Consider the following 17,249-nt stretch of genomic DNA (forward strand, 5'->3'; position numbering starts at 1 on the left):
CAAAATGGCTCCCATGGAGGTACTAAACCATAGAGGCTTGTCAATTTAACTTGGAAAAGGATCATTGGCTAGGATGCAAATCCATGAAAAGCCCACAAGATCTTGGGAAATTGATTGATTTCAAAAAAGATCCTGGTTAAAACTCTTTCTGTCTCTGTCTCTCTCCCTGCCTCTGTCTCTCTCTCTCAAATAAAGACACTTTTTATGAAGTCAACAGGTTATTAAATTTGAAATATTTCTAGATGTTCTCCCAGTAGGGTTTCCATCAGTGCTGGATTTTGTATGATGACTTATATTTCAGCAAGAAGAGATAGAAGAAGTGTATTTTAAAGCAAAGGAAGGGAAGGAGTAAATATATAATGGTAGGAAGTAAGTACTAGGAATTCACTGGGGCCTATTGTAGCCAGTGGAACAAGCTGATTGAGGATGAGTTTCAAAGACAAACTGGGACCTGAGTCATGGACTTTATTGCAGTCAGGTAGATTCTGCAAGGTGATGAAACATCCTCAGATCTCAGCTTGAAACAGAAAGGGAGAGTGCATAAAGTGGGGATTTGTGAGATAGCGATAGTTTAGGAGGTGTCTACATGTGGAAGGCATGTTATAATCCCGCCACTCTAGGCTTGAGGAGAAGCTTTGTTTCACAAGGTCATTCAGTGTTTCTGATTCCTTGCATCCTAGTGTTCTGGATCTTAAGGCATTATACTAATCTCAAGTTAAAAGCTGGCCTGTGGCCACATGTGTCATTCAGATACTAGTGAGAGCATGGAAGGACAGGTGGAGTATAATCTCAAAGTTTTGTGGCTCAGGTTCACAAATCCAAGTGCTTTGGCATATTCCATATGCAGACTAAATCACATAGTCACACCTAACTGTCAGGGCAGCTACATAAATATGTCTTAACTAGATGACCATAATAAGCTTATCTTTTAAAACAGAATGAGACTGATATTTGGGGCTGTGGGGCATGTTATAACTAAAAGTATAGGCAACAGTATCAGGGACAGAGTTTTATAAACTCCTGAAACTCAACCTAGCAGATTCAAGATTTCAACCCAAGCTTACAAAATAATTGTGTCCCCATATTAACTGAATTGAAAGGATTTATGTGGGCCTGTGCCCTAAGATCAAACATTAGTGATCCCTTCTCAGTTACCAAACAAAAATAATTATACCTAGGCATATCATTTTCCAACTGCAAAAATCAAAGATAAAGAAAAAAATCCTGAAAGAAACCTATAGAGTAACAAAGATAAGAATTATGCCTGACTTTTTTTCAAGAATGATGAACATGAAAGCAAGAAGAAAATGCAATAAAATATTAACAAGTTGAGACAGGAAAACTACCAGCTTAGAATTCTGTACCCTGTAAGACTACTCTTAAAATCCAAAGGAGAGATAAAGACATTTGCAGACAAGAAAAACAGAGAGAATTTGTTACCAGGTAATATGTCTTACAAAAAATGTTAAAAAGAAGTTTCTTAAAGAAGGAAAATAATATAGGCAAGAAACTCAGGTTTACATCAAAAGGAAGGCATTGAAGAAGGAAATCATGAAGTGAAATAAAAATTTTTATGTATATTTTATTGATTATGCTATTACAGTTGTCTCATTTTTTCTCCCCTTTATCCCCCTCCACCATGCACCCCCCTTTTCCACCAGTATTCTCCTCACTTAGTTCATGTCCATGCTTTGTACATATGAGTTCTTTGGCTTCTTCATTTCCTATTCTTACTATTCTTACCTCCCCCTGTCTATTTTGTAACTACCAATTATGCTTCTTATTCCATGTTTCCTTTCTTCCATTCACCCCCTCCCCCTCCCTGATGATAACCCTCAATGGGATCTCCATTTCTGTGATTCTGTTCCTGTTCTAGTTGTTTGCTTAGTTTGTTTTTGTTTGTTTTTTTTAGGTTCAGTTGTTGATAGTTGTCATTTTAGTGTACATAGTTTTGATCTTTTTCTTAGATATGTTCTTTTAACATTTCATATGATAAGGTGTTCTGCAAGCATTCAAGGACAGGTAGGTTCACACAGAATTGGGTCATATGGGAAAATATACACAAAGTCATTGGGATATTTGTCATGCCTTTATTCAGGGATGAAGTAATCCACACACACCACAAGCCACTAATTGCACTGTGGGAAGTCCCAACTCCCTCATATACTGAATGCACACAAAGCCAGCAGGTGCCAAAACTGATCTTTTAGTTATATAACAGAGCTTCATTCTACACATGCAGGCCCATAATCAAGGTTATATGAACTCTACTAAGTTATGTTTTCCCAGACATCCAGGTGAGGGAGCCTGACTGACTTCATTTTCCCTACATAAGGGCTATGTGATGATGAACTCCTTTAACTTAATCTTATCTGGGAAGCACTTTATCTGCCCTTCAATTCTAAATGATAGCTTTGCTGGATCCTAACCTTACTTGACTTCAAATGCTTCTTTCCAGCCCCTTCTTGCATGCAAGTTTTCTTTTAAGAAATCAGCTGATAATCTTATGGGAACTTCTTTGTTGGTAACTCTCTTCTTTTCTCTTGTTGCTTTTAAGATTCTTTCCTTATCTTTAATCTTTGACAATTTAATTATGATGTGTCTTGGTGTGTTTCTCCTTAGGGACAACTTGTTTGGGGTTTTCTGAGCTTCTTGGACTTGTATGTTATTGCCTTCTCCAGACAGGGGAATTTTTCCTTCATTATATTTTTCAAGTAAGTTTTCAGTTTCTTGTTCTTAATATTCTTCTGGCACCCCTATGATTCAGACACTGGGATGTTCAAGTTATCCCAGAGGTTCCTAAACTTCTCATTTTTTTGAATTATTGTTTCTTCATTCTGTTCTGGTTGAATTTTATTTCTTCCTTTTGTTCTAAATTTGTGATTTGAGTCCCAGTTTCCTTCCCTTCACTGCTTGTTCCTTGTATATTTTACTTTATTTCACTTTGTAAAGTCTTCACTTCTTCCTTTATTTTGCAGTCATACTCAATCACTTCTTTGAGCATCCTGATTACCAGTGTTTTGAACTATGCAGCTGATAAGTTGTTTATCTCTTTGTTGCTTAGTTGTTTTTCTGGAGTTTTGATCTGTTCCTTCATTTGGGCTGTATTTCTTTGTCTTGGCACACCTGTTATGTAGTAAGGGGCAGAGCCTTAGGTATTTGCCAGGGCAGGCAACCCAGTTTCCTGCATTGTGACACTGTATGTCCAGGAGGGGTCATAAAGGGACCAATGCAGCTTGCTTGGCTCTCACACTGCTTTCAGTCACTTCTCACCTGCAAGTTGCACCCTTTTCGGTGCTGAACTGATGCTAATTTCCCAGGTTGGTATGCTTGTGTGTGTTCTAGGACCCTGTGGTCCCCTCCAGTGCACTCTCCTGTGATACTGGCAGTTTTTCCTGCCACTGCAGCTCCACAAGTTTGTACAGCTATAAAAATCAGAGGCTATATTTCCTGGCCCTGGAAGCCAGGGTGCTCAGTCTGTCTTGCTCCCCAGTTGTTCCTCCTAGTTTATCCACACATGAATGTGGGACTGCCTCTTCTGCCAGCTTCCACCTTGCCTGCCTTGTCTGCCAGCAACTTCCTGGCTGTGTATGTTCTCTGTCCCAGTTGCCCATCTCCACCCTTCCTATGAGTATAGATGAACATTTCTTCCTTAACTCCTTGGTTGTTGGGCTTTCATACAGTTTGATTTTCTGGCATTATCTTGTAATCTTTTTACTTGATTGTTATCCTTCTTTTGGTTGTTCAAGGAAGCAAAACATATCTACCTACACCTCCATCTTGGCCATAAAGGTGAAATCAAAACTTATTTTGTATATTCTTAATTGATTTAATGTATTACAGTTTGTTTACAATAATAAGAACAACACTATTTTATTATGTGTACTTATGTATGTTAAGTGCACATATATTGACTTCAGTAATAAATAAGCATATATAAGGAACAGCAATACACTGCAGTCAAGATAGTCTCTTTAACGAATGATGCTGAAACAGCTCATACCCATAAGCCCATAAGCAAACAGGAGAATATGAAAATATAGGCACAGACTTAATAACTTTCACCAAAGTATCTCAAAATGGATCACATACCTAAAAGTAAAATATATAATTAAAAAACTCCTGGGAGATAATATAGATGATTGTATATATATATATAATCTTGATTGTGACAATGACTCTCCAGATATAACACCACAGATGTGATTTATGAAAGAAATAATTGATAATTTGGACTTTAATAAATAAAAGATATCTGCTCTTCGAAAGGTAATTTCAAGAAAATTGGAGGACAAGTCACAGCTAGGGGTAAATATTTGCAAAAACACATTTGATGAAGGATTGTTATCCAAAATATTTTTAAAAGCACTTAAAACTCAACAATAAGAAAACAATTTGTTTACATAATAATCCAAAAACCTTAGTAGACACTTCACTAAAGAAGATATACAGATGCCAAGTAAGCATATAAAAAGATGTTTCACATATTATATCATCAGGAAAATGCAATACCACCACACATCTGTTAGAACAGCCAAGTTCTGAAATGCTAATAACACAAAATGCTGAGGAGGTTGAGAGTAATTGGAACTCATGCATTACTGATGGGAATGCAAAATGGCACAGACACTTAGGAAGTCAGTTTGGCAGGTTTTACAAAATTAAAATGCTCTTGTTGTTTTCCCCTTCCTCCCTCCCTCCCTTCCTTCATTTTTAAATTGTTATTTTGTTACAGTTGTCTCAATGTTTCCCCCCTTTGCCCTCCTCTGTACAGTCAACTTTCTGTTCCCGCCATCAACCCTCACACTGTTGTCCATGTCCATGGAGCATTCATGCATCTTTTTTGACTATCCCTTCTTCTTTTTTCCACCATTATCCCCCTTAGGTATTTGCCTTTCATTGTCTGGCTTATTTCACTTAGGATAATATTCTCCAGTTTCATCCATGCTGTTACAAAAGGTGGGAGTTCCTCCTTTCTTTCTGTTGAGTAGTATTCCATTGTTTATATGTACCAAGTTTTTTGATCCATTCATCTACTGATGGGCATTTAGGCTGTTTACTACTCTTGGCTATTGTACATAGCGCTGCTATGAACATAAGGGTGCATAAGTTCTTTTGAATTTTGTTTTCAGATTCTTAGGGTATATTCCCAGCACTGAAATTGCTAGGTCAAAAAGGCAGCTCCATTTTTAAATTTTTTTTTTGTGGAAATTGCATACTGTTTTTCTTAGTGGCTGCACCAGTCTACATTCCCACCAATTATGCATTAGGGTTCCCTTTTCTCCACATCCTCACCAACACTTGCTTGTTGATTTATTAACGATGGCCATTCTGACTTGTGTGAGGTGATATCTCCGTGTGGTTTTAATTGGTATCTTTCTGATGGCTAGTGATGCTGAACATATGTTCTTATGTTTATGAGCTATCTCCATGTCCTCGTTGGAGAAGTGTCTATCGAGGTCCTTTGCCCATTTTATAGTTGGATTGCCTGTCTTCATCGTATTGAGTCTTATGAGTTTTTAACATATTTTTAAGATCAGACCCTTGTCCAATATGTCATTGGCAAATATGTTCTCCCATACAGTCAGTTCCTTTTTAATTCTGATGATTGTTTCTTTAGCCATGCAGAAGTTTTAATTTGATGTAGTCCCATTTGTTTAGTTTTTCTTTTATTTGCCTTGACCTAGGAAATAAATCATCAAAAATATTGCTACATTGGAGATCTGAAATTTTACTGCTGAAGTTATTCACTAGGACTTTTATGGTATCACAACTTATATTTTAATCTTATACCCATTCTGAGTTTATTATGGTGTATGGTGTAATTTGGTGGTCTAGTTTCTTCTTCTTCTTTTTTTTTTTTTGCATGTACCTGTCCAGTTCTCTCAACATGATTTGTTGAAGAGGCTATTTTTACTCCATTGTATGCTCATGTCCTCTTCACCAAATATTAATTGACCATAGAGACACGGGTTTATTCTTGGGCTCTATATTTTATTCCACTAATCTATGTGTCTGTTCTTATGCCAGTACCAGGCTGTTTTGATTACAGTGGTCTTGTAGTATAGTTTTATATTAGGTATTGTGTTACGTCCAACTTTATTCTCCTTTTTCAAGATTGCCAAGACCATTCTTTTTTGATTCCATAAAAAATTTTGGAGCATTTGTTCTATATCAATGAAATATGCCTTTAGTATTTTAATCAGACTTGCATTGAATCTTCAGATTGCTTTGGGTAGTATGGACATTTTAATGAGGTTAATTCTTCCAATCCTTGAACACAGTATATGCTTCCACTTATTTCTATCTTTCTCATTTCTTCCATCAGGATTCTATAGTTTTCTGAGTATAGGTCTTATATCTCCTTTGTTCAACTTATTCCTAGGTACTTAATTTTATTTGTTACTATAGTAATGGGATTTCTGAGAGTTCATTGTTGGTGTACAAAAATGCCATCAATTTCTGAATATTGACTTTCTAACCCCCTACTTTTCTAAAGTTACTTATTAGGTCGAGTAGTTTTTTTGTGAAACCTGCAGGGTTTTCTATGTACACTCTCATGTCCTCTGCTATAATGACAATTTTACTTCCTCCTCTACAATTTAGGTGCATTTTATTCCTTGTTCTTGTCTGATCTGTGGATAGGACCTCCAGTACTATCTTGAATAAGAGTGGTGAAAGGGGACAACGTTGTCTCATTCCTGAATGGAATTATTGCTCATTGAGTATGATGTTGGCAGTTTTTTGTATATGATCTTTATTATGTTAATGTATACTCCCTCTTTGCTGAGTGATTCTATCATAAATGAGTGCTGGATTTTATCAAATATTTTTTCATCATCTATTGATATGCTTATGTGGTTTTTGTCCTTCAATTTTTATGTGATAAATTATGTTTATTAATTTGTGAATATTGTACCACCCTTGCATCCCTGGGATAAATCCCACTTGATCATGGTGTATGATCTTGTTAACGTATTGCTGGATCTGGATTGCTAGTATTTTGTTGAGGATTTCAGCATATATGTTCACTGTAAACATTGGCTTATAATTGTCTTTCTTTTTTTGTGTCTTTACCTGGTTTTAGAATTAGGGTAATACTGGTCTCATAAAAAGAGTTTGGGAGTCTTTCCTTTTCTTGAATTTTATTGGGATAGTTTGAGAAGAATAGGAATTAGTTCTTCTTTGAATGTTTGGTAAAATTTGCCTGTGAAGCCCTCCTTTCCAGGACTATGTGCCAGGAGTTTTTCTGATTATTGCATTGATTTCACTAGCTGTTATCGGTCTATTCAGGCTTTCTGCTTCTTCTTGATTCAGTTTGGAAGATTGTATGTGTCCATTTAGCCTAGTTGTCCAATTTCTTGTCATATAGTTGTTCATAGTAATTTCTTACAATCCTTTGCATTTCTGTAGTATCAGTTGTAATCTGTCCTCCTTCATTTCTGATTTTATTTATTTGGGTCCTCTCTCTTTTTTTCTTGATGAGCATGGTTAAAGATTTGTCAATTTTATTAATCTTTTCAAAGAACCAGAACCTGGATTCACTGGTTGTTTGAATTGTCTTCTTAGTCTCTATGACATTTAACTTTGCTCTTGAATATTTCCTTCCTTCTACTCACTCTGGGCTTTGTTTTTGTTTCTAGTTCTTTTATATGTAGCGTTAGGTTGTTTATTTGAGATTTTTCTACTTCCTGTAGGCCTGTATTGCTATGAACTTCCCACTCAGGACTGCTTTCACTGTGTTTCATAGGTTATGGACTGTTGTTTATTCATTTTCATTTATTTCCAGCTACTTTTTGATTTCTTTCTTCATCCCATTGTTAACCCATTCCTTATTTATTAACGTGTTATTCAGTCTCCATGTATTTCAATGTTTTTCTGTTTTCTCCTTGATGTTGGTTTCCAATTTCAAGCCATTGTGGTCTAAGAAGATGCTTGATATGATTTCAACTTTCTTGAACTTTTTGAGACTTATTTTGTGCCCTAACATGTGGTTTCTTTTTGGAAATGATCCGTGTGCATTTGAAAAGACTGCATATTTCCCTTTTTTGGGGTGAAATGCTCTGTAAATATCAATTAAGTTCATTTGATCTAGGGTGTCATTCAATGCCACAGTATCCTTGTTGATTTTTTGTTTTGACAATCTACCCATTGTTAGATTGGGGTGTTAAAATCCCCTACGATGACTGTATTGCTGTCAATTTCCTTCTGAAACTCCTAGATTTTCCTTATGCATTTAGGTTCTCCTATGTTTGGTACATATAGGTTTACTAGGTTTATATCTTTTTGTTGTATAACTCCCTTAAGTTTATGTAGTGACCTTCTTTGTCTGTTATTATGGCCTTTGTTTTGAAGTCTATTTTGTCTCATTACATATTGCTACCCCAGCCATTTTTAATGTCCATTTGTTTGGAATTTCTTTTCATCCTTTCACTTTCAGCTTGTGTAGATCTTTTGTTTTGAGGGTGGGTATCTTATAGACAGCATATATTGGGTTATGTGTTCTTGTCCATTCAGCTATTCTATGTCTTCCTATTGGGGCCTTTAATCCATTTACATTTAAGGATATGATTCATAGGCATTTATTCATTGTCATTTTTTTCCCTGTGTTCTTTCTCTCTCTCCCCGCCCCCTCTCTTTCTTCATCTTATTGAAGCAGTCCTTTTACCATCTCTTACAATGTGGTTTGGGTGGAGATGCACTCTATTAGTCATTTTTTTTGCGTGTGGGAAGCTCTTTATTTCACCTTCAATTTTAAATGAGATACTTGCTGGATAGAATAATCTTGGTGTATGTCTTTCCCTTTCATTACTTGGGATATTTCATGCCATTATCTTCTGGCTTGTAGTGTTTCTGTTGATAAGTCAGCTGATAGCCTGATTGGAGCTCTCTTGTATGTTACTAGTCCTTTCTCCTTTGCTGCCTTTAAGATTCTCTCTTTGTTTTTAATTTTTTTTAATTATTATTTTTTAATTTTATTTTAATCATTGTCCAAGTACAGTTTTCTCCCTGTTTTTATTTTTTTGCCAGTTTGATTATGATGTGTCTTGGAGTGGGCCTCTTAGGGTTCATCTGGATTAGGGCCCTCCGTACTTCCTGAAATTGCATGACTTTTTCCTTTACCAAGTTAGGGATATTTTCTGTTATATTATTTTTTCAAAATGGTTTTGTAACCCTTACTCCTTTTCTTCTTTTTCTGGAATCCCTATGATATGAATATTTTTATGTCCCATATGTCCTCTGCTTCTCTTAAACTATTTTCTTTCTTTTTGAGCCTTTTTTCATTATTTTTTACCATGGTTGTTTTGTTCTACCTTATTTTCCAACTCCTTGATTCAATCCTCTGCTTCATGTAGCTGCTTTTAATTCCTTCTAGTGTATTCTTCATTTCTTCCTGGCTTTTATTCATAGTTTTTATGTCCTTTTTCATGCTGATGTAGTTACCACTAAGGTCCTTTAGTATACTTATAACTATTACATTGAACTCTATGTTTGATAGATTGCTTGCCTCAGCTTTACTTAGTACTCTTTTGGGGGATTCCTCCTTTTCTTTCATTTGAAGGTTGTTTCATTTTAAGGAGTTCTTTTTGTTTGTTTCTATGTATTAGATTGATCTGCTTTGAATCCCTATCTTCATAGGGTGGCCTTCTGTGGTAGGAATCTTATGGGACTCAGTGGCACAATATCCCTGAACTCCTGAGCTGGATGCTCTAGGGATGCCCTTTATGCAGTTTATTTGGGTTTTCTTGTTATAAATGGTTTTGATTTTTGTTGGCTGATTCATTGGTGGGTTCTTCCCTCTGGCTGCCTGACTGAGAGTTACAAATGCCACCTTGTATGCTGGCGTACAGAACCAGCCAGAACAAGACAAAAACAACTCAGCAAACAAATCACACAACAGCAAAAATAGCCTCCAATCATACCTTGGTATGAAAAACAAGTGATATGAAAAGAGAATAAGAATATTATACATAAGGATGATTCTTATGTAATAATCTGTAAGATTATTATCTGTAAGATTATTATATAAGAATAAGAGAATAGAATATTATTAGAATAAGAGAATAGGAATATTATAAGAATATTTCCTTTATAAGAAGGAAATATCTTCTTATCTTATAAAGGTAGAAAGAGAATAAGAATATTATACAGAAGGAAAAAGAATATGAGGTGACTACCAAATATAAAAATTATTTTGAAAGAATAGGGGGAGGAGAAATAATAAGTGTAAGGAAGAGAAACAAGGCAAAGAAAAGGAGAAAATAATGTTTACCAAATAAGTATAATAGGGAGGGAGTAGAGTAAAATGAAATAAGTCAAGGGAGGAGTATAATATAAGGTTTTGGAGAAAAAAGTGAAAAATAGTGAATAAAGAGAAACCAAACTAAAAAAAAAACAGTCAACATAATGTTATCTACAACAAAGGAGCAAAGATTGATAAAGGTGGAGAAAGAATAATGATGTTATAAGAAAGAAAATAAAACAAAAGAATGTGAGATGTCTAAAGTAAAGAAAACTGATATTTGAGAGGAATGGGGGGGTGGAATAATAAGCATAAGGATTATACACCAGACTAAAAAAAGGGAGAAAATGAAATTTAAAATGAGAATAAGACAGGGCAGGAGGAAAGCAAAAGGGAGTAGAACAAGGTTACAGTAAAATATGAGATTAAAATACAAAATAGTAAACACCTAGGGGTAGAATTGAAGAAATACAACAATTCCAAATATCAATGACAACTGAGCAAATATTAATAAACATGGAATGACAATAAGATATTATAAGAAAGGGAAAAAGAATATAAGATGACTAATAGAAAGAAAGGTTGTTTTGAGAAGATGGAGGGAGTAGAAATAGTAAAAGTGTGGAATAGATTACACACAAGGTACAGAAAGAGAAAAAATACAATTTAAAAGAAAAATAAGAAAGAGAAGGATGAAAGCAAAAATGGAGTAAGAGAGGGGATGAGTAAAATATGGGACTGCAATTAAAACTAAAACAAAGATGAAAATAATAAAATAAAAATATATGTAAATAAAATAAAATAAAAATAGTGAAATAATAGGAAAAGATTGAAGACAAAAAGGTAATGTTAAAAAGCTATGCAGAAGGAAGGTGGTCCATTAGGGTATGAACCTGCCATTGTCTCAGATCACCAGCCAAATGAATAAAGTGCCCATAAAGATTCAATCCCTTTCTCAGCAAATTGAGTATTAGAGTTGTTATGTCAAAATTCGGGAAAGTGGGACAAAATGCCTTACCTAGAAATTTTGGGGGTTTTTTTTGAGATTACATGATAAAGATGTGGAATTAAAAGGAAACAAATTAATGGTTCAGAGAAAAGGGAATTTGTTTGTGAACAATAGCAGAAGCCCAGAGGACAGGGATCAAGAAGATCTAGCTAGATATTATGACTGCTTCAAGCATGGTCAGAGTTCCCACAACCCTAGGGGATCTTCCTCTGTATTTAGCTGAGGGGACTGGGGAAAGTGTGACTGAACTAGTACTGCCATCTTGAACCTGTCAAGACACCAAATTCAGTGGAGGAAAAGCCCCTACCGGGGCAGGGCAATGTCCTGTGTGGAGACTTCCAGTGGAAGTAGGGCAAGAGGGCCAGCCTGATGGATATTATTGGGCACATACTTCATTTAGCTCAATGGAGCTAAACTGTGTAAGCTCAGACCCTTCTCAGAGGGATGATCCTGCTAAAATACTGATTTGGTTGTGTCGATTTTGGCATTCATCATCCCAATTGGGCAGACATATAAGCCTTATTAAATCCTTTTGTTTGTGGGGGATGAGTGGAGGCTGGTGTTGGATAAGGCAAAAAGAGACTCTGCAGTTACACCAAGAAAATCCAGATGGGGCTCTTAGCCCTCCCAGGGCAATACCTCTAACTGAGCCCAACTGGGACTCTAAAGGGGATGGCTTTCCTTTCTTAGAGCATTATAAGATGCATCCTTGAAGGAATGAGGAAAGGTGTCCCTAAGCAGAAAAGTCTGAATATGACACAGTGCAACAAGGACCCCTCCCAATACCAGAAAACAGTTAGGGAGATTTCTGAGGATGGCACGCGACTGCTGCATTTGGATTCCAAACTTTGGGCTCATTGCTAAACCACTGTATGTGGCTCTGAAGGGACTGATATACAGTCTATTAGAGTGGACAAAGGAGTGCACCTGGCTTCTGCACTGGCCTTGTGGCTTCCAAACCTACTGAAGTACTTTCAGTTATATGTGCACGAAAGACAGGGCATTGCCCTAGGATTCCTCACCCAAATGCTTAGTGACATTTTGCAGCCCATAGCATATTTGTCAAGGAAACTAGATCACACTATCCAGGCATGGCCAGCCTGCTTGAGAGCAGAGGGAACCACTTGAGCTCTTTAAGGAAGCTGTAAAGTTTTCCTCGGGACAGCCTATCACCATTTATGCACCCCACCAAGTGTTGAGCCTGCTGGAACAAAAGGGAAATTTGTGGCTCACTGCTGAAAGAATGGGCAGGTACCAAGGCCTTCTGCTCAACAATACCAAAGTATTCCTCAAAACTGTAAGTAAGTTAAATCTTGCCTCTCTTCTGCTGGAGCCCAATTTGGCTGCACTGATGCATGACTGTGCTGAAATAATTAATGAAGTTTATTCTAGCAGAATTGATTTACAGGGGCCATCCTTTAGAAAAAGCAGACTGGACTGTCTATACAGATGGAAGCAGTTATATGGACAAAGGAAGCAGAAAGGCTGGATATGCCGTTGTGACTCTTGAAGGAGCAATGGAGGCCAAGGCCTTGACACCAGGAACCTCTGCTCAGAGAGCTGAACTGATTGCATTGACAAGGGCACTGGAATTGTTGCGTGAAAAGAGAGTGAATGTGTGTATCGACTCAAGGAAAGCTTTCCTATTTTTGCATGCACATAGTTCCATCTGGAAGAAAAAAAAACTGTTAACCTTCAAATAAAAAGGAGAACAAGCATGCAGTAGAAAAATTCAAATTGTTAGAGGTTGTTCAGGTACCTTTACAGGTGGCAGTTATGCACTGCCTTGGGCATTAGAACGAGGGCACCCAAGTGGCTAGAGGAAACAGTCTGGCTGATAGGGCAGCAAAAGAGGCTGCTAAAGGAATGTTTATAATGCCTTTGATACCTGTTTTGGAGTTGTCACAATTTGACCCTGAATATTTGACTGCAGACTTAGAGAAAGCTAAGGGTTGGGGTTTTGATGAAGAAGGTCCTGAAAGTGGATGGAAAAAGAATAAGAAAGGAGTTCTACTGCTTTCCTGAACATTTAGTAGAGCCAGTCATGAAGCATTTGCATGAAGCCATATACTGTAGAAAAGACTCAGTAACCACCTATCTCAAACCATGAGTCACAGGTCCTGGAGTTTCTAAAGCCATAAGAAAAGTAATTGTTAGATGTGTTGTGTGCCAGAAGGACCATCCCAGGACAGATCCCCACAATACCAAGGATAGTGCCCACTTAAGGACCAGCAAATAGACTTTACTCAGATGCCAAGGGTCCAAGAGTGAAAATATTTGTTAGTCTTTGTTGGCGCCTTTTCCAGGATGGGTTGAAGCCTATCCCACTAGAACAGAGAAAACTTCAGAGGCAGTGAAAATCTTACTGAAGGAAATAATCCCTTGCTTTGGCCTCCCTAGCAGCATCCAGAGTGATAACAGACCTGCTTTTGTTTCAGAAATTACACAGAGTTTAGTAAATTTTAGGAATCAAGTGGAGACTCCACATGGCATGCAGACCTCAGGCTTCTGGAGAGGTGGAGAAGATGAATCACAACTTGAAGAAAAATATAGCCAAGCTGTGTCAACAAACTCATCTCCACTGATATCAAGCTTTGACTATTTCCCTGTTCAGGATAAAGGTGGCTCCTCAAAGTGGTATTCAATGGAGTCCTTCTGAAATTTTGTACAGGTGACCACTTCAGGCTATGATTGGGGTGGGAGATATGTGTGTAGATCAAGAAGTGAAGGTCAAGAAATATGTACAACATTTAAGTCAGACCTTAGCTGTAACTAATGACCTTGCCTGTATTAGCGACTTCTCCCTCACAGGTTTGCTGCATTCCTTTGAGCTTGTAGATAAGGTGCTACTCAAGACTTTGATGACAGCATCTCCAGAAAGCCAACTAAGAGGAAAGTGGACAGGACCTTGGGACATACTGCTCACCACCACCCACCATGGTGAAGCTGGCAGGAATAAAACCTTGGATTCATCATACCAAAATAAAGCACTGGAGGAAGACCTGAAAGTCATCTTTTGAAAACGATGACTTATGTTCTTTTCTTTACCTCCTGTTTAACCCCTTGCTATGCACAACTTATTCCTTTCAAATGAGATGAATATACTTGGGCATATTTAGCAAAAATGTTCTCAATATTTCTGACTTTTGTCTTACAGGAGAAACTTATATTGAACAAACTTTCATTTCATCTCTTGTAGGTGTTTGTACTCCCTTGGAAAGTCTTAGAAATTATACTATGTTTCAGCATATCAAAAAATGACCTACTCTTTGTAACTGGGGACCAGCGGTAACTATAAAGGACAGGGAAATGTTTCTTAAAGGTCGCTAATGTAGCCCCAGCTAGAGAGTGTGCAAGTTTTGTCAACTGAACTAAAACTGTTCTATTCTCTCAGCAGGTATGGAGATGAGTTGCACCACTGCTAATGATGTATTTTAGGCTTGTGTTCACATTAAATTGTCCACAGAATGGTTCCTGATATGTGGAGGGACTCTGCTGTCCCAATATAACTGATCTTATAGAATAAGATATTTTGACACTAACAGTAGGGGATTAATAGGGGACTCAAGAGTTTGAAAATTTTTGTTTAAGGTAAAAAGTTATTAGCTTAGTAAATAATGCATATGTTAAAGCTATTGTTTCAGAAACTGTAGACAAGGCCCATCCTGGCTCCCTGGAGAAACAGCAGACCTCCTGGAGCACTGCTGCAGATTAGTGCCTTGGGGACAAGTGAAGGCATCAGAGCCATTGTGTTCCAGGGAGACACAGATGACCACCCACCCCTGGGAACAGCTATCTGCCCAGGGTAACAATATACAGCAGTTTTAATCTAATTTCCCCTGAATTTAAAAAACCCCCACTCAACCTTACTCTGTTATAAGAAGTCTGGCTTGGAAAAAAAATGTAAGACAGCCTGTTAGGGTATGAACCCACTGTCTTCTCAGATCGCTGGCCATCTGAATAAAGTGCCCATAAAGATTCAGCAATAACAACAAAAAGCTATGCAGAAAAGAAATAGCACAAACAATGAAAAAGAATAAGGTGGAATTCATCTCAGCAGGGCCTAGTGTTTTTTGGTCTACTGTCTTCTCCTTCAGGATCCGTCCCTAATGTCACCTGGTGTTTCAGTCCAGCTTTAGGCAGCCTGTTCAAGGCTCAAGTGATCCATAGTCTGTTGCCATCTTCTTCAGGCTTGGTTGGTCCCTACTCTTTAGCCCTGTGGCTTTTTATTAGTACTAGGCTGGAGGGTGGTTCCTCTAACATCTGACAGGACTGCATGTGCCTCCTCCACCTGCCTCCAGAGAAGGCCTCTGGTGCAATCAGGAGGGTGGGATCCCTGGATCAACTCCCAGGAGGCACTGTTCAGCCTTCAGGGAAGATGATGGGTGTGTTCCCTGACCCTACCCTACAAGTCTTGCTCTGTCCCAGATTGTATTCAATAATGTATAGTTTCTGACGAATCAGCTGTCTATTTCATGTGAGGGGCCAATCTTGTAAAAGGTTCAACTATTTCCCACTTGGTGCTGATGGCAGCTCTGTGTGAGAGCTGATGCTAGGCAGGGCCCTGAATATTCTTGCTGTGCCATTTTCTAATCTCTTTGCCAGAGGCCCAGACCCAGAACCTCTGTTCTACATGTAGCACCCCACTCTCTAGCTGCACTGGGTTGGGCCCCACAGTCCCTTTACTGTGCAGCCTTCTAATCTTTCTGGCCAACTGGGTTCCATGGGCATGAACTACTCTTTGAATCTGGCATCTTTGCTGGCAGGGCATCTGTGTGCCCACATGCTCAGCCACACTTCCATACTCCTCTTTTAAAAAGTCCCTATATGGCACCCACACTGCAGATCTATGCCACTGCCTGGCTCCCTGGACACTCCATTTCCCCAAAAGGCAAAAAATCTTTCTTGGTTGGGATTTTCCACAGCCCACCAGTGGCTTTAAAAGTCTTAAGAGCCAGAATTACTTTCCTGGATTCCTGGTTGGCATTGCAGTAATGGGTGTGCTTCTCATTGAGTGTGTGCAACCTGAATATCCAAGACTCCATATATCCTCTCAAGTCTCTTCTGATTAGGTTTGGGGGGCGGGTCCCTGTGTGGAACTAGATCCCCGTGGTCTGGGAGTGGAAGGAGCCATGAAGCTGAATTTTCTCTCCTCTGCTCTGTCCTTTGCTCTAGGTACCTCACATAGGGTATTTCCCCTTCAACTTGTAATATCTCTTGCCAGACAGTGCAAAGTCTCCTCTGCTCTCCTTGGCTTCAAAAATTCATATCAACTAGAATTCCGTTGACTGTTCGGGTCACTTGTCGGAATATCAGTTAAAACTCTACACTGGGAGCACAAACAAGTGGGCTCAGCTTCCACCTATTCAGTGCCAGCTTTGAAACCTAAAATTCTCTTAATGTTTGATTAAAATATCACTCTCCCAGTGTGGTGATTGAAGGGAGGGAGGATAGTATAAGGGTGTTAAATGGTCTTGGAAAAGATACAATTAAAACATTTTTAAAAATAAATTTAAAAAAAGTGAAAGTAGGGCATGACTAATTTGAAATAGGATTAATTCTATGATAATCAGCTGCTTATTCTTCTGACCAGTAAAGTATATTTTTTTTGTCAGAGTATCACAAGTGATTAAACATAATAAAGGCCATAAATCACAAACCCACTACTAGTGTCATACTCAATGGGTAAAAACTACAAGCATTTCCCTCAAGATTGAGAACAAGACAGGGATGTCTGTTCTCAACTCTCTTATTCAACATAGTACAGCAGGTCCTAGCCACAGCAATCAGACAAAAAGAAGAAATAAAAGACATGCAAATTGGAAAGGAAGAAGTAAAACCGTCTTTATTTGTAGATTACATACTGTACATAAAGAACTCCAAAGATTCCACCAAGAAGCTTCTAGAACTGATAGATTAATTCATCAAAGTAGCAGGGCACAAAATTAATATCCAGAAATCAGTTGCATTTTATATGCCAATAGTAAGCTAACAGAA

The sequence above is a fragment of the Phyllostomus discolor genome, chromosome 5 (genome assembly GCF_004126475.2).
Source record: "Phyllostomus discolor isolate MPI-MPIP mPhyDis1 chromosome 5, mPhyDis1.pri.v3, whole genome shotgun sequence".
NCBI lineage: Eukaryota > Metazoa > Chordata > Mammalia > Chiroptera > Phyllostomidae > Phyllostomus > Phyllostomus discolor.